General features: G+C 52.4%; 1 pseudogene; it reads left to right on the plus strand.

Moving 5' to 3' along the window:
* The window catches only part of LOC147733724 (uncharacterized), a 101887-nt pseudogene that overhangs the window by 62642 nt on the left and 14004 nt on the right, over nucleotides 1-25241 (plus strand).

A 25241-nucleotide genomic window follows, 5' to 3' on the forward strand; every position in this document is an offset into this window, starting at 1 on the left:
CCACACATCACTGCACTAGGCACAGCTTACACACCAAGTTTGCGGTACTGAGCACAGCAGTCACACTGTTCTACAACATACCTTAAACACATTGCCAAAGCCAATAGCTCTGGCTAAACACTTATAAGGTCCCAAAGGCGAGATCTATTGGCTATGCCAATGCTTGTTTCACATGGTAATATTATCTGGGCAAAGATTTCCCCCTGTAAGCATGAGTTTAACAACTAAATACATAAAAGAACAACGGAAAGATGACAAGTTAACCTTTGTGAAGGGTCTTCCAACAAGAGCAAACAAGTATTGGCTTGTTTTTGATCCGTTTGAGCTAGAATCTGCAGCAGATGATGGATTATGTCACAAATGTGGCAAGTCCTTAATTATGCAAAAAAAAAGCCAAGGCCGCAGAATTCCATTCTTTGACTGCCCCTTGGTATTACTTAAGCTTTGTGACATTTCGTTATATCGTGCTCATTTAAGATATGTGGTACTGTACAGCATCACCATAGGAATTTACATACACCATTCTTTATATACATTTGTTAATTTGTGCATAGAGTTTAGTATTTAGTTTCGTGTGCAATAAATGATTTTCCTTTTTATAACAAAATGCACTGAGTGGATAGCAATTGTTTTTTTTTGCATTGCTGAATTCTGAGTCTCTAACCCAGACCACCTCTTCTAGAGTAAACCTTGAACTGCTCTGTATCATTACCCTGAGAATCAAGCGTTAAAATGGGGTACTGGGTTACTAGTTTGGGGGTCCACGGTATGGTGGCCCTAGGTTACCACAGGCCAAAAAAACAGTTACTTCAATTGGGGCCGAGTACTCGCTTAATTCGCTGGGACTCTCCAACCTTAATATCTCTCAATAGCAACATTTTGAGCTAAAATACTAGACCAATGTGGTCCTCTAGGTTTACCTGACCCCTGTACATTTGTGACCTACTTCAAACTCTGAATTCCATCTGCACTTTGCTATTTCTTTGTGAGTTTGAAATTTTTTAAAAAAATATTTATCTGTTTTTGCCTTAATATAATTTCATTTATTTTGTGCTTCTCCACTCAGGACACTGTTGATTGATTTTCTTATATTAGTTTAGGAGTTTTATTAACTTGTGATTAATAATGCTCGGTGCTGATTCAATTCCACACATTTTCTTGAGGAATTGCCTGATTCCTGTGCTAAGCAAAGATTAACTTTGAAATCTGTTCCTACTTACTCAAACTTTGTTTTGAAGTTGATAGTGGTACCACCGCCAATCAAAAATGTAGAAAACTGAGTTTAAGGCAGACAGCAGCCAGTGCTTCCCTTTACTTTCCCTATGTAACAGTAAAAAATGTATTTTATATTATGATTCATTAGCAGCTTATGATATGTTTTTAATGTATTGTTCTGAAAAAGGTAAATATTATCTAATAGCAGACACATCCACAGAACGCAGTGTAGTCAGATTCTTAAGATACAGTTGTTACGAAATGTTAGTAGTACTGCTTTAAATGTCAACCACCGTGTATATTATTGACATTTACATCCAATTGTGGCATTATCCAAGCAGCAGTGTTCACAGTCATTATAAAACTATGTATGAGAAATGCATTCCAATGACCTACAGGGTGCCCTTATGCAGTATTTCTTTCATGCCAATGACACTGTGTGCGTAACATGCAGCAGTATAGAAACAGAAACTAAATTGGCATCTACGTATTGTAAGCAAGGTATACGTGTCTCCAGAAAAGTGTCAAGGTTAGCTGCAACTAGGTCCTACCCATAACGTAGGCATTCGGCGGTAGATAGTTCTACGTAGGACCAAGTTTCCAAATGAAAATATTTTTTTGACTTGCCTATACCTTTTGCGCCGGTTAACGAATCGTCACTAAATTTTCCCAAAAAGTGTCTCGGTGGGTCTTATTGTGCACGGAAAATTTCAGGGTGATCCTTTAAGAGGGGGCCTAGAAAAAGGGGGAGGGGGACAAATAAAGTGAGTTTCCTATTTAATTCCCATAAGGATTTTGAACATGACTATAGCCCGAACAACTGGATGGAATTATACCAAATTTTGATGAAATGTAGCTTTTGTTCCAGAAAGTGCACTTTATGTCATTTAGTCTAAATCCGTTCAGTAGTTTTAGAGTGATTAAATGAAGAAGAAACATTATATCGAGAGGCGCGAATCCTCCTGAGCTCATGCAGAGATCTGAGTGGCTGCCGGCACTTAAACCCGCAAGTGTTGAAAGCCATGTTTAGGTTTAGTTTGCGCCGAGTTCCAAACAAATGCAAACAAAACAGGTGATGGACCGAATGTGGATCAATGTCACACACTCACCCCAGTCCAAAGATCTGGGCCCAAATCCATAGTTTTTTTGCACTCCAAACCACCCTGGGTTAGACAATGGCGATATGCAAATCAGCTCTGACCCTGTGCCCCATGGGAACAGTCCAGTCCGAACTACAAAATCCATGTCCTTCCCAGAACGGAATCAAGCATCCGAGGACCGGACCGGTTTTGAGGTAACACCTCTCATCAGCCCGGCTAGCTTGACTCCAGTGGTGTGGAGTGCCTGGGACCCACGTCTGGGCATCCCCAGCGCACTTAGGGCGGAATATGCAAACAAAACAGGTGATGGACCGAATGTGGATCAATGTCACACACTCACCCCAGTCCAAAGATCTGGGCCCAAATCCATCGTTTTTTTGCACTCCACACCACCCTGGGTTAGACAATGGCGATATGCAAATCAGCTCTGACCCTGTGCCCCATGGGAACAGTCCAGTCCGAACTACAAAAGCCATTTCCTTCCCAGAACGGAATCAAGCATCCGAGGACCGGACCGGTTTCGAGGTAACACCTCTCATCAGCCCGGCTAGCTTGACTCCAGTGGTGTGGAGTGCCTGGGACCCACGTCTGGGCATCCCCAGCGCACTTAGGGCGGAATATGCAAACAAAACAGGTGATGGACCGAATGTGGATCAATGTCACACACTCACCCCAGTCCAAAGATCTGGGCCCAAATCCATTGTTTTTTTGCACTCCACACCACCCTGGGTTAGACAATGGCGATATGCAAATCAGCTCTGACCCTGTGCCCCATGGGAACAGTCCAGGCCGAACTACAAAAGCCATGTCCTTCCCAGAACGGAATCAAGCATCCGAGGACCGGACCGGTTTCGAGGTAACACCTCTCATCAGCCCGGCTAGCTTGACTCCAGTGGTGTGGAGTGCCTGGGACCCACGTCTGGGCATCCCCAGCGCACTTAGGGCGGAATATGCAAACAAAACAGGTGATGGACCGAATGTGGATCAATGTCACACACTCACCCCAGTCCAAAGATCTGGGCCCAAATCAATTGTTTTTTTGCACTCCACACCAACCTGCATTAGACAATGGCGATATGCAAATCAGCTCTGACCCTGTGCCCCATGGGAACAGTCCAGTCCGAACTACAAAAGCCATGTCCTTCCCAGAACGGAATCAAGCATCCGAGGACCGGACCGGTTTCGAGGTAACACCTCTCATCAGCCCGGCTAGCTTGACTCCAGTGGTGTGGAGTGCCTGGGACCCACGTCTGGGCATCCCCAGCGCACTTAGGGCGGAATATGCAAACAAAACAGGTGATGGACCGAATGTGGATCAATGTCACACACTCACCCCAGTCCAAAGATCTGGGCCCAAATCCATCGATTTTTTGCACTCCACACCACCCTGGGTTAGACAATGGCGATATGCAAATCAGCTCTGACCCTGTGCCCCATGGGAACAGTCCAGTCCGAACTACAAAAGCCATGTCCTTCCCAGAACGGAATCAAGCATCCGAGGACCGGACCGGTTTCGAGATAACACCTCTCATCAGCCCGGCTAGCTTGACTCCAGTGGTGTGGAGTGCCTGGGACCCACGTCTGGGCATCCCCAGCGCACTTAGGGCGGAATATGCAAACAAAACAGGTGATGGACCGAATGTGGATCAATGTCACACACTCACCCCAGTCCAAAGATCTGGGCCCGAATCCATCGTTTTTTTGCACTCCACACCACCCTGGGTTAGACAATGGCGATATGCAAATCAGCTCTGACCCTGTGCCCCATGGGAACAGTCCAGTCCGAACTACAAAGCCATGTCCTTCCCAGAACGGAATCAAGCATCCGAGGACCGGACCGGTTTCAAGGTAACACCTCTCATCAGCCCGGCTAGCTTGACTCCAGTGGTGTGGAGTGCCTGGGACCCACGTCTGGGCATCCCCAGCGCACTTAGGGCGGAATATGCAAACAAAACAGGTGATGGACCGAATGTGGATCAATGTCACACACTCACCCCAGTCCAAAGATCTGGGCCCAAATCCATCGTTTTTTTGCACTCCACACCACCCTGGGTTAGACAATGGCGATATGCAAATCAGCTCTGACCCTTTGCCCCATGGGAACGGTCGAGTCCGAACTACAAAAGCCATGTCCTTCCCAGAACGGAATCAAGCATCAGAGGACCGGACCGGTTTCGAGGTAACACCTCTCATCAGCCCGGCTAGTTTGACTCCAGTGGTGTGGAGTGCCTGGGACCCATGTCTGGGCATCCCCAGCGCACTTAGGGCGGAATATGCAAACAAAACAGGTGATAGACCGAATATGGATCAATTTCACACACTCACCCCAGTCCAAAGATCTGGGCCCAAATCCATCGTTTTTTTGCACTCCACACCACCCTGCGTTAGACAATGGCGATATGCAAATCAGCTCTGACTCTGTGCCCCATGGGAACAGTCCAGTCCGAACTACAAAATCCATGTCCTTCCCAGAACGGAATCAAGCATCCGAGGACCGGACCGGTTTTGAGGTAACACCTCTCATCAGCCCAGCTAGCTTGACTCCAGTGGTGTGGAGTGCCTGGGACCCACATCTGGGCATCCCCAGCGCACTTAGGGCGGAATATGCAAACAAAACAGGTGATGGACCGAATGTGGATCAATGTCACACACTCACCCCAGTCCAAAGATCTGGGCCCAAATCCATCGTTTTTTTGCACTCCACACCACCCTGGGTTAGACAATGGCGATATGCAAATCAGCTCTGACCCTGTGCCCCATGGGAACAGTCCAGTCCGAACTACAAAAGCCATGTCCTTCCCAGAACGGAATCAAGCATCCGAGGACCGGACCGGTTTCGAGGTAACACCTCTCATCAGCCCGGCTAGCTTGACTCCAGTGGTGTGGAGTGCCTGGGACCCACGTCTGGGCATCCCCAGCGCACTTAGGGCGGAATATGCAAACAAAACAGGTGATGGACCGAATGTGGATCAATGTCACACACTCACCCCAGTCCAAAGATCTGGGCCCAAATCCATTGTTTTTTTGCACTCCACACCACCCTGGGTTAGACAATGGCGATATGCAAATCAGCTCTGACCCTGTGCCCCATGGGAACAGTCCAGGCCGAACTACAAAAGCAATGTCCTTCCCAGAACGGAATCAAGCATCCGAGGACCGGACCGGTTTCGAGGTAACACCTCTCATCAGCCCGGCTAGCTTGACTCCAGTGGTGTGGAGTGCCTGGGACCCACGTCTGGGCATCCCCAGCGCACTTAGGGCGGAATATGCAAACAAAACAGGTGATGGACCGAATGTGGATCAATGTCACACACTCACCCCAGTCCAAAGATCTGGGCCCAAATCAATTGTTTTTTTGCACTCCACACCACCCTGCGTTAGACAATGGCGATATGCAAATCAGCTCTGACCCTGTGCCCCATGGGAACAGTCCAGTCCGAACTACAAAAGCCATGTCCTTCCCAGAACGGAATCAAGCATCCGAGGACCGGACCGGTTTCGAGGTAACACCTCTCATCAGCCCGGCTAGCTTGACTCCAGTGGTGTGGAGTGCCTGGGACCCACGTCTGGGCATCCCCAGCGCACTTAGGGCGGAATATGCAAACAAAACAGGTGATGGACCGAATGTGGATCAATGTCACACACTCACCCCAGTCCAAAGATCTGGGCCCAAATCCATCGATTTTTTGCACTCCACACCACCCTGGGTTAGACAATGGCGATATGCAAATCAGCTCTGACCCTGTGCCCCATGGGAACAGTCCAGTCCGATCTACAAAAGCCATGTCCTTCCCAGAACGGAATCAAGCATCCGAGGACCGGACCGGTTTCGAGGTAACACCTCTCATCAGCCCGGCTAGCTTGACTCCAGTGGTGTGGAGTGCCTGGGACCCACGTCTGGGCATCCCCAGCGCACTTAGGGTGGAAAATGCAAACAAAACAGGTGATGGACCGAATGTGGATCAATGTCACACACTCACCCCAGTCCAAAGATCTGGGCCCAAATCCATCGTTTTTTTGCACTCCACACCACCCTGGGTTAGACAATGGCGATATGCAAATCAGCTCTGACCCTGTGCCCCATGGGAACAGTCCAGTCTGAACTACAAAGCCATGTCCTTCCCAGAACGGAATCAAGCATCCGAGGACCGGACCGGTTTCAAGGTAACACCTCTCATCAGCCCGGCTAGCTTGACTCCAGTGGTGTGGAGTGCCTGGGACCCACGTCTGGGCATCCCCAGCGCACTTAGGGCGGAATATGCAAACAAAACAGGTGATGGACCGAATGTGGATCAATGTCACACACTCACCCCAGTCCAAAGATCTGGGCCCAAATCCATCGTTTTTTTGCACTCCACACCACCCTGGGTTAGACAATGGCGATATGCAAATCAGCTCTGACGCTTTGCCCCATGGGAACGGTCCAGTCCGAACTACAAAAGCCATGTCCTTCCCAGAACGGAATCAAGCATCAGAGGACCGGACCGGTTTCGAGGTAACACCTCTCATCAGCCCGGCTAGCTTGACTCCAGTGGTGTGGAGTGCCTGGGACCCATGTCTGGGCATCCCCAGCGCACTTAGGGCGGAATATGCAAACAAAACAGGTGATGGACCGAATATGGATCAATGTCACACACTCACCCCAGTCCAAAGATCTGGGCCCAAATCCATCATTTTTTTGCACTCCACACCACCCTGGGTTAGACAATGGTGATATGCAAATCAGCTCTGACCCTGTGCCCCATGGGAACAGTCCAGTCCGAACTACAAAAGCCATGTCCTTCCCAGAACGGAATCAAGCATCTGAGGACCGGACCGGTTTCGAGGTAACACCTCTCATCAGCCCGGCTAGCTTGACTCCAGTGGTGTGGAGTGCCTGGGACCCACGTCTGGGCATCCCCAGCGCACTTAGGGTGGAATATGCAAACAAAACAGGTGATAAACCGAATGTGGATCAATGTCACACACTCACCCCAGTCCAAAGATCTGGGCCCAAATCCATCGTTTTTTTGCACTCCACACCACCCTGGGTTAGACAATGGCGATATGCAAATCAGCTCTGACCCTGTGCCCCATGGGAACAGTCCAGTCCGAACTACAAAAGCCATGTCCTTCCCAGAATGGAATCAAGCATCCGAGGACCGGACCGGTTTCGAGGTAACACCTCTCATCAGCCCGGCTAGCTTGACTCCAGTGGTGTGGAGTGCCTGGGACCCACGTCTGGGCATCCCCAGCGCACTTAGGGCGGAATTGGGAAACAAAACAGGTGATGGACCGAATGTGGATCAATGTCACACACTCACCCCAGTCCAAAGATCTGGGCCCAAATCCATCGTTTTTTTGCACTCCACACCACCCTGGGTTAGACAATGGCAATATGCAAATCAGCTCTGACCCTGTGCCCCATGGGAACAGTCCAGTCCGAACCACAAAAGCCATGTCCTTCCCAGAACGGAATCAAGCATCCGAGGACCGGACCGGTTTCGAGGTAACACCTCTCATCAGCCCGGCTAGCTTGACTCCAGTGGTGTGGAGTGCCTGGGACCCACGTCTGGGCATCCCCAGCGCACTTAGGGCGGAATATGCAAACAAAACAGGTGATGGACCGAATGTGGATCAATGTCACACACTCACCCAAGTCCAAAGATCTGGGCCCAAATCCATCATTTTTTTGCACTCCACACCACCCTGGGTTAGACAATGGCGATATGCAAATCAGCTCTGACCCTGTGCCCCATGGGAACAGTCCAGTCCGAACTACAAAAGCCATGTCCTTCCCAGAACGGAATCAAGCATCCGAGGACCGGACCGGTTTCGAGGTAACACCTCTCATCAGCCCGGCTAGCTTGACTCCAGTGGTGTGGAGTGCCTGGGACCCACGTCTGGGCATCCCCAGCGCACTTAGGGCGGAATATGCAAACAAAACAGGTGATGGACCGAATGTGGATCAATGTCACACACTCACCCCAGTCCAAAGATCTGGGCCCAAATCCATCGTTTTTTTGCACCCCACACCACCCTGCGTTAGACAATGGCGATATGCAAATCAGCTCTGACCCTGTGCCCCATGGGAACAGTCCAGTCCGAACTACAAAAGCCATGTCCTTCCCAGAACGGAATCAAGCATCCGAGGACCGGACCGGTTTCGAGGTAACACCTCTCATCAGCCCGGCTAGCTTGACTCCAGTGGTGTGGAGTGCCTGGGACCCACGTCTGGGCATCCCCAGCGCACTTAGGGCGGAAGATGCAAACAAAACAGGTGATGGACCGAATGTGGATCAATGTCACACACTCACCCAAGTCCAAAGATCTGGGCCCAAATCCATCCATTTTTTGCACTCCACACCACCCTGGGTTAGACAATGGCCATATGCAAATAAGCTCTGACCCTGTGCCCCATGGGAACAGTCCAGTCCGAACTACAAAAGCCATGTCCTTCCCAGAACAAAATCAAGCATCCGAGGACCGGACCGGTTTCGAGGTAACACCTCTCATCAGCCCGGCTAGCTTGACTCCAGTGGTGTGGAGTGCCTGGGACCCACGTCTGGGCATCCCCAGCGCACTTAGGGCGGAATTGGGAAACAAAACAGGTGATGGACCGAATGTGGATCAATGTCACACACTCACCCCAGTCCAAAGATCTGGGCCCAAATCCATCGTTTTTTTGCACTCCAAACCACCCTGGGTTAGACAATGGCGATATGCAAATCAGCTCTGACCCTGTGCCCCATGGGAACAGTCCAGTCCGAACTACAAAATCCATGTCCTTCCCAGAACGGAATCAAGCATCCGAGGACCGGACCGGTTTTGAGGTAACACCTCTCATCAGCCCGGCTAGCTTGACTCCAGTGGTGTGGAGTGCCTGGGACCCACGTCTGGGCATCCCCAGCGCACTTAGGGCGGAATATGCAAACAAAACAGGTGATGGACCGAATGTGGATCAATGTCACACACTCACCCCAGTCCAAAGATCTGGGCCCAAATCCATCGTTTTTTTGCACTCCACACCACCCTGGGTTAGACAATGGCGATATGCAAATCAGCTCTGACCCTGTGCCCCATGGGAACAGTCCAGTCCGAACTACAAAAGCCATTTCCTTCCCAGAACGGAATCAAGCATCCGAGGACCGGACCGGTTTCGAGGTAACACCTCTCATCAGCCCGGCTAGCTTGACTCCAGTGGTGTGGAGTGCCTGGGACCCACGTCTGGGCATCCCCAGCGCACTTAGGGCGGAATATGCAAACAAAACAGGTGATGGACCGAATGTGGATCAATGTCACACACTCACCCCAGTCCAAAGATCTGGGCCCAAATCCATTGTTTTTTTGCACTCCACACCACCCTGGGTTAGACAATGGCGATATGCAAATCAGCTCTGACCCTGTGCCCCATGGGAACAGTCCAGGCCGAACTACAAAAGCCATGTCCTTCCCAGAACGGAATCAAGCATCCGAGGACCGGACCGGTTTTGAGGTAACACCTCTCATCAGCCCGGCTAGCTTGACTCCAGTGGTGTGGAGTGCCTGGGACCCACGTCTGGGCATCCCCAGCGCACTTAGGGCGGAATATGCAAACAAAACAGGTGATGGACCGAATGTGGATCAATGTCACACACTCACCCCAGTCCAAAGATCTGGGCCCAAATCCATCGTTTTTTTGCACTCCACACCACCCTGGGTTAGACAATGGCGATATGCAAATCAGCTCTGACCCTGTGCCCCATGGGAACAGTCCAGTCCGAACTACAAAAGCCATTTCCTTCCCAGAACGGAATCAAGCATCCGAGGACCGGACCGGTTTCGAGGTAACACCTCTCATCAGCCCGGCTAGCTTGACTCCAGTGGTGTGGAGTGCCTGGGACCCACGTCTGGGCATCCCCAGCGCACTTAGGGCGGAATATGCAAACAAAACAGGTGATGGACCGAATGTGGATCAATGTCACACACTCACCCCAGTCCAAAGATCTGGGCCCAAATCCATTGTTTTTTTGCACTCCACACCACCCTGGGTTAGACAATGGCGATATGCAAATCAGCTCTGACCCTGTGCCCCATGGGAACAGTCCAGGCCGAACTACAAAAGCCATGTCCTTCCCAGAACGGAATCAAGCATCCGAGGACCGGACCGGTTTCGAGGTAACACCTCTCATCAGCCCGGCTAGCTTGACTCCAGTGGTGTGGAGTGCCTGGGACCCACGTCTGGGCATCCCCAGCGCACTTAGGGCGGAATATGCAAACAAAACAGGTGATGGACCGAATGTGGATCAATGTCACACACTCACCCCAGTCCAAAGATCTGGGCCCAAATCAATTGTTTTTTTGCACTCCACACCAACCTGCATTAGACAATGGCGATATGCAAATCAGCTCTGACCCTGTGCCCCATGGGAACAGTCCAGTCCGAACAACAAAAGCCATGTCCTTCCCAGAACGGAATCAAGCATCCGAGGACCGGACCGGTTTCGAGGTAACACCTCTCATCAGCCCGGCTAGCTTGACTCCAGTGGTGTGGAGTGCCTGGGACCCACGTCTGGGCATTGCCAGCGCACTTAGGGCGGAATATGCAAACAAAACAGGTGATGGACCGAATGTGGATCAATGTCACACACTCACCCCAGTCCAAAGATCTGGGCCCAAATCCATCGATTTTTTGCACTCCACACCACCCTGGGTTAGACAATGGCGATATGCAAATCAGCTCTGACCCTGTGCCCCATGGGAACAGTCCAGTCCGAACTACAAAAGCCATGTCCTTCCCAGAACGGAATCAAGCATCCGAGGACCGGACCGGTTTCGAGATAACACCTCTCATCAGCCCGGCTAGCTTGACTCCAGTGGTGTGGAGTGCCTGGGACCCACGTCTGGGCATCCCCAGCGCACTTAGGGCGGAATATGCAAACAAAACAGGTGATGGACCGAATGTGGATCAATGTCACACACTCACCCCAGTCCAAAGATCTGGGCCCGAATCCATCGTTTTTTTGCACTCCACACCACCCTGGGTTAGACAATGGCGATATGCAAATCAGCTCTGACCCTGTGCCCCATGGGAACAGTCCAGTCCGAACTACAAAGCCATGTCCTTCCCAGAACGGAATCAAGCATCCGAGGACCGGACCGGTTTCAAGGTAACACCTCTCATCAGCCCGGCTAGCTTGACTCCAGTGGTGTGGAGTGCCTGGGACCCACGTCTGGGCATCCCCAGCGCACTTAGGGCGGAATATGCAAACAAAACAGGTGATGGACCGAATGTGGATCAATGTCACACACTCACCCCAGTCCAAAGATCTGGGCCCAAATCCATCGTTTTTTTGCACTCCACACCACCCTGGGTTAGACAATGGCGATATGCAAATCAGCTCTGACCCTTTGCCCCATGGGAACGGTCGAGTCCGAACTACAAAAGCCATGTCCTTCCCAGAACGGAATCAAGCATCAGAGGACCGGACCGGTTTCGAGGTAACACCTCTCATCAGCCCGGCTAGTTTGACTCCAGTGGTGTGGAGTGCCTGGGACCCATGTCTGGGCATCCCCAGCGCACTTAGGGCGGAATATGCAAACAAAACAGGTGATAGACCGAATATGGATCAATGTCACACACTCACCCCAGTCCAAAGATCTGGGCCCAAATCCATCGTTTTTTTGCACTCCACACCACCCTGCGTTAGACAATGGCGATATGCAAATCAGCTCTGACCCTGTGCCCCATGGGAACAGTCCAGTCCGAACTACAAAATCCATGTCCTTCCCAGAACGGAATCAAGCATCCGAGGACCGGACCGGTTTTGAGGTAACACCTCTCATCAGCCCGGCTAGCTTGACTCCAGTGGTGTGGAGTGCCTGGGACCTACGTCTGGGCATCCCCAGCGCACTTAGGGCGGAATATGCAAACAAAACAGGTGATGGACCGAATGTGGATCAATGTCACACACTCACCCCAGTCCAAAGATCTGGGCCCAAATCCATCGTTTTTTTGCACTCCACACCACCCTGGGTTAGACAATGGCGATATGCAAATCAGCTCTGACCCTGTGCCCCATGGGAACAGTCCAGTCCGAACTACAAAAGCCATGTCCTTCCCAGAACGGAATCAAGCATCCGAGGACCGGACCGGTTTCGAGGTAACACCTCTCATCAGCCCGGCTAGCTTGACTCCAGTGGTGTGGAGTGCCTGGGACCCACGTCTGGGCATCCCCAGCGCACTTAGGGCGGAATATGCAAACAAAACAGGTGATGGACCGAATGTGGATCAATGTCACACACTCACCCCAGTCCAAAGATCTGGGCCCAAATCCATTGTTTTTTTGCACTCCACACCACCCTGGGTTAGACAATGGCGATATGCAAATCAGCTCTGACCCTGTGCCCCATGGGAACAGTCCAGGCCGAACTACAAAAGCCATGTCCTTCCCAGAACGGAATCAAGCATCCGAGGACCGGACCGGTTTCGAGGTAACACCTCCCATCAGCCCGGCTAGCTTGACTCCAGTGGTGTGGAGTGCCTGGGACCCACGTCTGGGCATCCCCAGCGCACTTAGGGCGGAATATGCAAACAAAACAGGTGATGGACCGAATGTGGATCAATGTCACACACTCACCCCAGTCCAAAGATCTGGGCCCAAATCAATTGTTTTTTTGCACTCCACACCACCCTGCGTTAGACAATGGCGATATGCAAATCAGCTCTGACCCTGTGCCCCATGGGAACAGTCCAGTCCGAACTACAAAAGCCATGTCCTTCCCAGAACGGAATCAAGCATCCGAGGACCGGACCGGTTTCGAGGTAACACCTCTCATCAGCCCGGCTAGCTTGACTCCAGTGGTGTGGAGTGCCTGGGACCCACGTCTGGGCATCCCCAGCGCACTTAGGGCGGAATATGCAAACAAAACAGGTGATGGACCGAATGTGGATCAATGTCACACACTCACCCCAGTCCAAAGATCTGGGCCCAAATCCATCGATTTTTTGCACTCCACACCACCCTGGGTTAGACAATGGCGATATGCAAATCAGCTCTGACCCTGTGCCCCATGGGAACAGTCCAGTCCGATCTACAAAAGCCATGTCCTTCCCAGAACGGAATCAAGCATCCGAGGACCGGACCGGTTTCGAGGTAACACCTCTCATCAGCCCGGCTAGCTTGACTCCAGTGGTGTGGAGTGCCTGGGACCCACGTCTGGGCATCCCCAGCGCACTTAGGGTGGAAAATGCAAACAAAACAGGTGATGGACCGAATGTGGATCAATGTCACACACTCACCCCAGTCCAAAGATCTGGGCCCAAATCCATCGTTTTTTTGCACTCCACACCACCCTGGGTTAGACAATGGCGATATGCAAATCAGCTCTGACCCTGTGCCCCATGGGAACAGTCCAGTCTGAACTACAAAGCCATGTCCTTCCCAGAACGGAATCAAGCATCCGAGGACCGGACCGGTTTCAAGGTAACACCTCTCATCAGCCCGGCTAGCTTGACTCCAGTGGTGTGGAGTGCCTGGGACCCACGTCTGGGCATCCCCAGCGCACTTAGGGCGGAATATGCAAACAAAACAGGTGATGGACCGAATGTGGATCAATGTCACACACTTACCCCAGTCCAAAGATCTGGGCCCAAATCAATTGTTTTTTTGCACTCCACACCAACCTGCATTAGACAATGGCGATATGCAAATCAGCTCTGACCCTGTGCCCCATGGGAACAGTCCAGTCCGAACTACAAAAGCCATGTCCTTCCCAGAACGGAATCAAGCATCCGAGGACCGGACCGGTTTCGAGGTAACACCTCTCATCAGCCCGGCTAGCTTGACTCCAGTGGTGTGGAGTGCCTGGGACCCACGTCTGGGCATTGCCAGCGCACTTAGGGCGGAATATGCAAACAAAACAGGTGATGGACCGAATGTGGATCAATGTCACACACTCACCCCAGTCCAAAGATCTGGGCCCAAATCCATCGATTTTTTGCACTCCACACCACCCTGGGTTAGACAATGGCGATATGCAAATCAGCTCTGACCCTGTGCCCCATGGGAACAGTCCAGTCCGAACTACAAAAGCCATGTCCTTCCCAGAACGGAATCAAGCATCCGAGGACCGGACCGGTTTCGAGATAACACCTCTCATCAGCCCGGCTAGCTTGACTCCAGTGGTGTGGAGTGCCTGGGACCCACGTCTGGGCATCCCCAGCGCACTTAGGGCGGAATATGCAAACAAAACAGGTGATGGACCGAATGTGGATCAATGTCACACACTCACCCCAGTCCAAAGATCTGGGCCCGAATCCATCGTTTTTTTGCACTCCACACCACCCTGGGTTAGACAATGGCGATATGCAAATCAGCTCTGACCCTGTGCCCCATGGGAACAGTCCAGTCCGAACTACAAAGCCATGTCCTTCCCAGAACGGAATCAAGCATCCGAGGACCGGACCGGTTTCAAGGTAACACCTCTCATCAGCCCGGCTAGCTTGACTCCAGTGGTGTGGAGTGCCTGGGACCCACGTCTGGGCATCCCCAGCGCACTTAGGGCGGAATATGCAAACAAAACAGGTGATGGACCGAATGTGGATCAATGTCACACACTCACCCCAGTCCAAAGATCTGGGCCCAAATCCATCGTTTTTTTGCACTCCACACCACCCTGGGTTAGACAATGGCGATATGCAAATCAGCTCTGACCCTTTGCCCCATGGGAACGGTCGAGTCCGAACTACAAAAGCCATGTCCTTCCCAGAACGGAATCAAGCATCAGAGGACCGGACCGGTTTCGAGGTAACACCTCTCATCAGCCCGGCTAGTTTGACTCCAGTGGTGTGGAGTGCCTGGGACCCATGTCTGGGCATCCCCAGCGCACTTAGGGCGGAATATGCAAACAAAACAGGTGATAGACCGAATATGGATCAATGTCACACACTCACCCCAGTCCAAAGATCTGGGCCCAAATCCATCGTTTTTTTGCACTCCACACCACCCTGCGTTAGACAATGGCGATATGCAAATCAGCTCTGACCCTGTGCCCCATGGGAACAGTCCAGTCCGAACTACAAAATCCATGTCCTTCCCAGAACGGAATCAAGCATCCGAGGACCGGACCGGTTTTGAGGTAACACCTCTCATCAGCCCGGCTAGCTTGACTCCAGTGGTGTGGAGTGCCTGGGACCCACGTCTGGGCATCCCCAGCGCACTTAGGGCGGAATATGCAAACAAAACAGGTGATGGACCGAATGTGGATCAATGTCACACACTCACCCCAGTCCAAAGATCTGGGCCCAAATCCATCGTTTTTTTGCACTCCACACCACCCTGGGTTAGACAATGGCGATATGCAAATCAGCTCTGACCCTGTGCCCCATGGGAACAGTCCAGTCCGAACTACAAAAGCCATGTCCTTCCCAGAACGGAATCAAGCATCCGAGGACCGGACCGGTTTCGAGGTAACACCTCTCATCAGCCCGGCTAGCTTGACTCCAGTGGTGTGGAGTGCCTGGGACCCACGTCTGGGCATCCCCAGCGCACTTAAAGCGGAATATGCAAACAAAACAGGTGATGGACCGAATGTGGATCAATGTCACACACTCACCCCAGTCCAAAGATCTGGGCCCAAATCCATTGTTTTTTTGCACTCCACACCACCCTGGGTTAGACAATGGCGATATGCAAATCAGCTCTGACCCTGTGGCTCATGGGAACAGTCCAGGCCGAACTACAAAAGCCATGTCCTTCCCAGAACGGAATCAAGCATCCGAGGACCGGACCGGTTTCGAGGTAACACCTCCCATCAGCCCGGCTAGCTTGACTCCAGTGGTGTGGAGTGCCTGGGACCCACGTCTGGGCATCCCCAGCGCACTTAGGGCGGAATATGCAAACAAAACAGGTGATGGACCGAATGTGGATCAATGTCACACACTCACCCCAGTCCAAAGATCTGGGCCCAAATCAATTGTTTTTTTGCACTCCACACCACCCTGCGTTAGACAATGGCGATATGCAAATCAGCTCTGACCCTGTGCCCCATGGGAACAGTCCAGTCCGAACTACAAAAGCCATGTCCTTCCCAGAACGGAATCAAGCATCCGAGGACCAGACCGGTTTCGAGGTAACACCTCTCATCAGCCCGGCTAGCTTGACTCCAGTGGTGTGGAGTGCCTGGGACCCACGTCTGGGCATCCCCAGCGCACTTAGGGCGGAATATGCAAACAAAACAGGTGATGGACCGAATGTGGATCAATGTCACACACTCACCCCAGTCCAAAGATCTGGGCCCAAATCCATCGATTTTTTGCACTCCACACCACCCTGGGTTAGACAATGGCGATATGCAAATCAGCTCTGACCCTGTGCCCCATGGGAACAGTCCAGTCCGATCTACAAAAGCCATGTCCTTCCCAGAACGGAATCAAGCATCCGAGGACCGGACCGGTTTCGAGGTAACACCTCTCATCAGCCCGGCTAGCTTGACTCCAGTGGTGTGGAGTGCCTGGGACCCACGTCTGGGCATCCCCAGCGCACTTAGGGTGGAAAATGCAAACAAAACAGGTGATGGACCGAATGTGGATCAATGTCACACACTCACCCCAGTCCAAAGATCTGGGCCCAAATCCATCGTTTTTTTGCACTCCACACCACCCTGGGTTAGACAATGGCGATATGCAAATCAGCTCTGACCCTGTGCCCCATGGGAACAGTCCAGTCTGAACTACAAAGCCATGTCCTTCCCAGAACGGAATCAAGCATCCGAGGACCGGACCGGTTTCAAGGTAACACCTCTCATCAGCCCGGCTAGCTTGACTCCAGTGGTGTGGAGTGCCTGGGACCCACGTCTGGGCATCCCCAGCGCACTTAGGGCGGAATATGCAAACAAAACAGGTGATGGACCGAATGTGGATCAATGTCACACACTCACCCCAGTCCAAAGATCTGGGCCCAAATCCATCGTTTTTTTGCACTCCACACCACCCTGGGTTAGACAATGGCGATATGCAAATCAGCTCTGACGCTTTGCCCCATGGGAACGGTCCAGTCCGAACTACAAAAGCCATGTCCTTCCCAGAACGGAATCAAGCATCAGAGGACCGGACCGGTTTCGAGGTAACACCTCTCATCAGCCCGGCTAGCTTGACTCCAGTGGTGTGGAGTGCCTGGGACCCATGTCTGGGCATCCCCAGCGCACTTAGGGCGGAATATGCAAACAAAACAGGTGATGGACCGAATATGGATCAATGTCACACACTCACCCCAGTCCAAAGATCTGGGCCCAAATCCATCATTTTTTTGCACTCCACACCACCCTGGGTTAGACAATGGTGATATGCAAATCAGCTCTGACCCTGTGCCCCATGGGAACAGTCCAGTCCGAACTACAAAAGCCATGTCCTTCCCAGAACGGAATCAAGCATCTGAGGACCGGACCGGTTTCGAGGTAACACCTCTCATCAGCCCGGCTAGCTTGACTCCAGTGGTGTGGAGTGCCTGGGACCCACGTCTGGGCATCCCCAGCGCACTTAGGGTGGAATATGCAAACAAAACAGGTGATAAACCGAATGTGGATCAATGTCACACACTCACCCCAGTCCAAAGATCTGGGCCCAAATCCATCGTTTTTTTGCACTCCACACCACCCTGGGTTAGACAATGGCGATATGCAAATCAGCTCTGACCCTGTGCCCCATGGGAACAGTCCAGTCCGAACTACAAAAGCCATGTCCTTCCCAGAACGGAATCAAGCATCCGAGGACCGGACCGGTTTCGAGGTAACACCTCTCATCAGCCCGGCTAGCTTGACTCCAGTGGTGTGGAGTGCCTGGGACCCACGTCTGGGCATCCCCAGCGCACTTAGGGCGGAATTGGGAAACAAAACAGGTGATGGACCGAATGTGGATCAATGTCACACACTCACCCCAGTCCAAAGATCTGGGCCCAAATCCATCGTTTTTTTGCACTCCACACCACCCTGGGTTAGACAATGGCAATATGCAAATCAGCTCTGACCCTGTGCCCCATGGGAACAGTCCAGTCCGAACTACAAAAGCCATGTCCTTCCCAGAACGGAATCAAGCATCCGAGGACCGGACCGGTTTCGAGGTAACACCTCTCATCAGCCCGGCTAGCTTGACTCCAGTGGTGTGGAGTGCCTGGGACCCACGTCTGGGCATCCCCAGCGCACTTAGGGCGGAATATGCAAACAAAACAGGTGATGGACCGAATGTGGATCAATGTCACACACTCACCCCAGTCCAAAGATCTGGGCCCAAATCCATCGTTTTTTTGCACTCCACACCACCCTGGGTTAGACAATGGCGATATGCAAATCAGCTCTGACCCTGTGCCCCATGGGAACAGTCCAGTCTGAACTACAAAGCCATGTCCTTCCCAGAACGGAATCAAGCATCCGAGGACCGGACCGGTTTCAAGGTAACACCTCTCATCAGCCCGGCTAGCTTGACTCCAGTGGTGTGGAGTGCCTGGGACCCACGTCTGGGCATCCCCAGCGCACTTAGGGCGGAATATGCAAACAAAACAGGTGATGGACCGAATGTGGATCAATGTCACACACTCACCCCAGTCCAAAGATCTGGGCCCAAATCCATCGTTTTTTTGCACTCCACACCACCCTGGGTTAGACAATGGCGATATGCAAATCAGCTCTGACGCTTTGCCCCATGGGAACGGTCCAGTCCGAACTACAAAAGCCATGTCCTTCCCAGAACGGAATCAAGCATCAGAGGACCGGACCGGTTTCGAGGTAACACCTCTCATCAGCCCGGCTAGCTTGACTCCAGTGGTGTGGAGTGCCTGGGACCCATGTCTGGGCATCCCCAGCGCACTTAGGGTGGAATATGCAAACAAAACAGGTGATAAACCGAATGTGGATCAATGTCACACACTCACCCCAGTCCAAAGATCTGGGCCCAAATCCATCGTTTTTTTGCACTCCACACCACCCTGGGTTAGACAATGGCGATATGCAAATCAGCTCTGACCCTGTGCCCCATGGGAACAGTCCAGTCCGAACTACAAAAGCCATGTCCTTCCCAGAACGGAATCAAGCATCCGAGGACCGGACCGGTTTCGAGGTAACACCTCTCATCAGCCCGGCTAGCTTGACTCCAGTGGTGTGGAGTGCCTGGGACCCACGTCTGGGCATCCCCAGCGCACTTAGGGCGGAATTGGGAAACAAAACAGGTGATGGACCGAATGTGGATCAATGTCACACACTCACCCCAGTCCAAAGATCTGGGCCCAAATCCATCGTTTTTTTGCACTCCACACCACCCTGGGTTAGACAATGGCAATATGCAAATCAGCTCTGACCCTGTGCCCCATGGGAACAGTCCAGTCCGAACTACAAAAGCCATGTCCTTCCCAGAACGGAATCAAGCATCCGAGGACCGGACCGGTTTCGAGGTAACACCTCTCATCAGCCCGGCTAGCTTGACTCCAGTGGTGTGGAGTGCCTGGGACCCACGTCTGGGCATCCCCAGCGCACTTAGGGCGGAATATGCAAACAAAACAGGTGATGGACCGAATGTGGATCAATGTCACACACTCACCCAAGTCCAAAGATCTGGGCCCAAATCCATCACTTTTTTGCACTCCACACCACCCTGGGTTAGACAATGGCGATATGCAAATCAGCTCTGACCCTGTGCCCCATGGGAACAGTCCAGTCCGAACTACAAAAGCCATGTCCTTCCCAGAACGGAATCAAGCATCCGAGGACCGGACCGGTTTCGAGGTAACACCTCTCATCAGCCCGGCTAGCTTGACTCCAGTGGTGTGGAGTGCCTGGGACCCACGTCTGGGCATCCCCAGCGCACTTAGGGCGGAATATGCAAACAAAACAGGTGATGGACCGAATGTGGATCAATGTCACACACTCACCCCAGTCCAAAGATCTGGGCCCAAATCCATCGTTTTTTTGCACTCCACACCACCCTGCGTTAGACAATGGCGATATGCAAATCAGCTCTGACCCTGTGCCCCATGGGAACAGTCCAGTCCGAACTACAAAAGCCATGTCCTTCCCAGAACGGGATCAAGCATCTGAGGACCGGACCGGTTTCGAGGTAACACCTCTCATCAGCCCGGCTAGCTTGACTCCAGTGGTGTGGAGTGCCTGGGACCCACGTCTGGGCATCCCCAGCGCACTTAGGGCGGAAGATGCAAACAAAACAGGTGATGGACCGAATGTGGATCAATGTCACACACTCACCCCAGTCCAAAGATCTGGGCCCAAATCCATCCATTTTTTGCACTCCACACCACCCTGGGTTAGACAATGGCGATATGCAAATAAGCTCTGACCCTGTGCCCCATGGGAACAGTCCAGTCCGAACTACAAAAGCCATGTCCTTCCCAGAACAAAATCAAGCATCCGAGGACCGGACCGGTTTCGAGGTAACACCTCTCATCAGCCCGGCTAGCTTGACTCCAGTGGTGTGGAGTGCCTGGGACCCACGTCTGGGCATCCCCAGCGCACTTAGGGCGGAATTGGGAAACAAAACAGGTGATGGACCGAATGTGGATCAATGTCACACACTCACCCCAGTCCAAAGATCTGGGCCCAAATCCATCGTTTTTTTGCACTCCAAACCACCCTGGGTTAGACAATGGCGATATGCAAATCAGCTCTGACCCTGTGCCCCATGGGAACAGTCCAGTCCGAACTACAAAATCCATGTCCTTCCCAGAACGGAATCAAGCATCCGAGGACCGGACCGGTTTTGAGGTAACACCTCTCATCAGCCCGGCTAGCTTGACTCCAGTGGTGTGGAGTGCCTGGGACCCACGTCTGGGCATCCCCAGCGCACTTAGGGCGGAATATGCAAACAAAACAGGTGATGGACCGAATGTGGATCAATGTCACACACTCACCCCAGTCCAAAGATCTGGGCCCAAATCCATCGTTTTTTTGCACTCCACACCACCCTGCGTTAGACAATGGCGATATGCAAATCAGCTCTGACCCTGTGCCCCATGGGAACAGTCCAGTCCGAACTACAAAAGCCATGTCCTTCCCAGAACGGAATCAAGCATCTGAGGACCGGACCGGTTTCGAGGTAACACCTCTCATCAGCCCGGCTAGCTTGACTCCAGTGGTGTGGAGTGCCTGGGACCCACGTCTGGGCATCCCCAGCGCACTTAGGGCGGAAGATGCAAACAAAACAGGTGATGGACCGAATGAGGATCAATGTCACACACTCACCCCAGTCCAAAGATCTGGGCCCAAATCCATCCATTTTTTGCACTCCACACCACCCTGGGTTAGACAATGGCGATATGCAAATAAGCTCTGACCCTGTGCCCCATGGGAACAGTCCAGTCCGAACTACAAAAGCCATGTCCTTCCCAGAACAAAATCAAGCATCCGAGGACCGGACCGGTTTCGAGGTAACACCTCTCATCAGCCCGGCTAGCTTGACTCCAGTGGTGTGGAGTGCCTGGGACCCACGTCTGGGCATCCCCAGCGCACTTAGGGCGGAATTGGGAAACAAAACAGGTGATGGACCGAATGTGGATCAATGTCACACACTCACCCCAGTCCAAAGATCTGGGCCCAAATCCATCGTTTTTTTGCACTCCAAACCACCCTGGGTTAGACAATGGCGATATGCAAATCAGCTCTGACCCTGTGCCCCATGGGAACAGTCCAGTCCGAACTACAAAATCCATGTCCTTCCCAGAACGGAATCAAGCATCCGAGGACCGGACCGGTTTTGAGGTAACACCTCTCATCAGCCCGGCTAGCTTGACTCCAGTGGTGTGGAGTGCCTGGGACCCACGTCTGGGCATCCCCAGCGCACTTAGGGCGGAATATGCAAACAAAACAGGTGATGGACCGAATGTGGATCAATGTCACACACTCACCCCAGTCCAAAGATCTGGGCCCAAATCCATCGTTTTTTTGCACTCCACACCACCCTGGGTTAGACAATGGCGATATGCAAATCAGCTCTGACCCTGTGCCCCATGGGAACAGTCCAGTCCGAACTACAAAAGCCATTTCCTTCCCAGAACGGAATCAAGCATCCGAGGACCGGACCGGTTTCGAGGTAACACCTCTCATCAGCCCGGCTAGCTTGACTCCAGTGGTGTGGAGTGCCTGGGACCCACGTCTGGGCATCCCCAGCGCACTTAGGGCGGAATATGCAAACAAAACAGGTGATGGACCGAATGTGGATCAATGTCACACACTCACCCCAGTCCAAAGATCTGGGCCCAAATCCATTGTTTTTTTGCACTCCACACCACCCTGGGTTAGACAATGGCGATATGCAAATCAGCTCTGACCCTGTGCCCCATGGGAACAGTCCAGGCCGAACTACAAAAGCCATGTCCTTCCCAGAACGGAATCAAGCATCCGAGGACCGGACCGGTTTCGAGGTAACACCTCTCATCAGCCCGGCTAGCTTGACTCCCGTGGTGTGGAGTGCCTGGGACCCACGTCTGGGCATCCCCAGCGCACTTAGGGCGGAATATGCAAACAAAACAGGTGATGGACCGAATGTGGATCAATGTCACACACTCACCCCAGTCCAAAGATCTGGGCCCAAATCAATTGTTTTTTTGCACTCCACACCAACCTGCATTAGACAATGGCGATATGCAAATCAGCTCTGACCCTGTGCCCCATGGGAACAGTCCAGTCCGAACTACAAAAGCCATGTCCTTCCCAGAACGGAATCAAGCATCCGAGGACCGGACCGGTTTCGAGGTAACACCTCTCATCAGCCCGGCTAGCTTGACTCCAGTGGTGTGGAGTGCCTGGGACCCACGTCTGGGCATCCCCAGCGCACTTAGGGCGGAATATGCAAACAAAACAGGTGATGGACCGAATGTGGATCAATGTCACACACTCACCCCAGTCCAAAGATCTGGGCCCGAATCCATCGTTTTTTTGCACTCCACACCACCCTGGGTTAGACAATGGCGATATGCAAATCAGCTCTGACCCTGTGCCCCATGGGAACAGTCCAGTCCGAACTACAAAGCCATGTCCTTCCCAGAACGGAATCAAGCATCCGAGGACCGGACCGGTTTCAAGGTAACACCTCTCATCAGCCCGGCTAGCTTGACTCCAGTGGTGTGGAGTGCCTGGGACCCACGTCTGGGCATCCCCAGCGCACTTAGGGCGGAATATGCAAACAAAACAGGTGATGGACCGAATGTGGATCAATGTCACACACTCACCCCAGTCCAAAGATCTGGGCCCAAATCCATCGTTTTTTTGCACTCCACACCACCCTGGGTTAGACAATGGCGATATGCAAATCAGCTCTGACCCTGTGCCCCATGGGAACAGTCCAGTCCGAACTACAAAAGCCATGTCCTTCCCAGAACGGAATCAAGCATCCGAGGACCGGACCGGTTTCGAGGTAACACCTCTCATCAGCCCGGCTAGCTTGACTCCAGTGGTGTGGAGTGCCTGGGACCCACGTCTGGGCATCCCCAGCCCACTTAGGGCGGAATATGCAAACAAAACAGGTGATGGACCGAATGTAGATCAATGTCACACACTCACCCCAGTCCAAAGATCTGGGCCCAAATCCATTGTTTTTTTGCACTCCACACCACCCTGGGTTAGACAATGGCGATATGCAAATCAGCTCTGACCCTGTGCCCCATGGGAACAGTCCAGGCCGAACTACAAAAGCCATGTCCTTCCCAGAACGGAATCAAGCATCCGAGGACCGGACCGGTTTCGAGGTAACACCTCCCATCAGCCCGGCTAGCTTGACTCCAGTGGTGTGGAGTGCCTGGGACCCACGTCTGGGCATCCCCAGCGCACTTAGGGCGGAATATGCAAACAAAACAGGTGATGGACCGAATGTGGATCAATGTCACACACTCACCCCAGTCCAAAGATCTGGGCCCAAATCAATTGTTTTTTTGCACTCCACACCACCCTGCGTTAGACAATGGCGTTATGCAAATCAGCTCTGACCCTGTGCCCCATGGGAACAGTCCAGTCCGAACTACAAAAGCCATGTCCTTCCCAGAACGGAATCAAGCATCCGAGGACCGGACCGGTTTCGAGGTAACACCTCTCATCAGCCCGGCTAGCTTGACTCCAGTGGTGTGGAGTGCCTGGGACCCACGTCTGGGCATCCCCAGCGCACTTAGGGCGGAATATGCAAACAAAACAGGTGATGGACCGAATGTGGATCAATGTCACACACTCACCCCAGTCCAAAGATCTGGGCCCAAATCCATCGATTTTTTGCACTCCACACCACCCTGGGTTAGACAATGGCGATATGCAAATCAGCTCTGACCCTGTGCCCCATGGGAACAGTCCAGTCCGATCTACAAAAGCCATGTCCTTCCCAGAACGGAATCAAGCATCCGAGGACCGGACCGGTTTCGAGGTAACACCTCTCATCAGCCCGGCTAGCTTGACTCCAGTGGTGTGGAGTGCCTGGGACCCACGTCTGGGCATCCCCAGCGCACTTAGGGTGGAAAATGCAAACAAAACAGGTGATGGACCGAATGTGGATCAATGTCACACACTCACCCCAGTCCAAAGATCTATGCCCAAATCCATCGTTTTTTTGCACTCCACACCACCCTGGGTTAGACAATGGCGATATGCAAATCAGCTCTGACCCTGTGCCCCATGGGAACAGTCCAGTCTGAACTACAAAGCCATGTCCTTCCCAGAACGGAATCAAGCATCCGAGGACCGGACCGGTTTCAAGGTAACACCTCTCATCAGCCCGGCTAGCTTGACTCCAGTGGTGTGGAGTGCCTGGGACCCACGTCTGGGCATCCCCAGCGCACTTAGGGCGGAATATGCAAACAAAACAGGTGATGGACTGAATGTGGATCAATGTCACACACTCACCCCAGTCCAAAGATCTGGGCCCAAATCCATCGTTTTTTTGCACTCCACACCACCCTGGGTTAGACAATGGCGATATGCAAATCAGCT

This window comes from Lissotriton vulgaris, chromosome 2_1 (assembly GCF_964263255.1).
Source record: "Lissotriton vulgaris chromosome 2_1, aLisVul1.2, whole genome shotgun sequence".
In the NCBI taxonomy this organism is placed as follows: Eukaryota; Metazoa; Chordata; class Amphibia; order Caudata; family Salamandridae; genus Lissotriton; species Lissotriton vulgaris.